Below are 1,134 nucleotides of genomic sequence, written 5' to 3'. Positions count from 1 at the left end.
TGCTTTAAGATTTAAAATAAAAATTAATTATCATTTTAGTTTTTTTTAATTTAATTTTATATATTAAGAAAAAAAATGTTGTAATAAATTTAATTGGTCAAAATGAAAATATTTAACAAACCCACATAGAATATGACAAATTTATGTATATATATGACATAGATTATCTGTCTCAACCGTCATGGTTTGTCGCCAAAACAAATTATTTAAATGTAAATGATTTTTATATAAGAGTACAACAATTTATTTTAATTATAAATTCAATAACCGATAAAATACTAAGGTCTGTTAAATTTGTAACATTTTTTTACGATCTAGGACATTTCGGCGCCAGGTATTATATGGACATTCTGTCGGATGAATTACCAGAAGAAATCTTACTCTTGTTAGACTGGTTTGAAGAAAATTATATAGGTAGAGTTCACAGAAATCGACGTCGAAATGCACGTTTTCCTCCAAATCTGTGGAATGTCCACGAACGAGTTTTAAATAAAAATGATAGAACTAATAATTATGCCGAAGCCGCTAATAGACGACTCAATGTTCAAATGAGGGTTACTAATTCAACACTATGGGCTTTTATATCTTGCTTAAGAAAAATACAGAGTGGTCGAGATACTTTTTATTGCCAATTAGAAGCTGGTAAAAGCCCACCGAAAAAACAAATTTTTGGATGTTGATAAGCGAATGTTTAAAGTTGTTAGCAATTATATTAATAGGGACATATTAACATTTTTAAGAGGTATTGCTCATAATTTAAGCATGACAAATTAATATACTACATGTTTATTTTATTATTAGAGTGACATATTGATATTGTATTATTAATTTTATATTTATTATTTATTAAGCACGATATTATCATAACGACATTTAACATAACAGACCTATTTATTATTTATTTTATATTTTTTATTTATTAAACAGGACATATTGATATTTTATTAAAATTGTAAATTTTTTGACAATATCTATAAAAGTGAATTATAATATTAATTTTATAGAAGTAAATTGTTGTATTATGTAAATTTGTGTTATCCAGTCTCCCCTATTAATATAGATAAGTGATACCAACTATCTTCATTAAGTAAAAATTTAAAAATACAAATAAAATTAATATTAGTTATTTTTTCA

The 1,134-nt window shown here is 24.3% G+C and overlaps 1 pseudogene; it reads left to right on the top strand.

Moving 5' to 3' along the window:
- The first annotated feature begins 93 nt into the window (after positions 1–93).
- On the top strand, positions 94–783 carry LOC112685390 (annotated as a pseudogene).
- Positions 784–1,134: the final 351 nt, after the last annotated feature.

This window comes from Sipha flava, unplaced genomic scaffold (genome assembly GCF_003268045.1).
Source record: "Sipha flava isolate LNK unplaced genomic scaffold, YSA_version1 10737_pilon_pilon, whole genome shotgun sequence".
NCBI classification, from domain to species: domain Eukaryota; kingdom Metazoa; phylum Arthropoda; class Insecta; order Hemiptera; family Aphididae; genus Sipha; species Sipha flava.
Note: the sequence above shows the minus strand (reverse complement) of the source record. Positions and strands in the feature narration are given on the sequence as shown.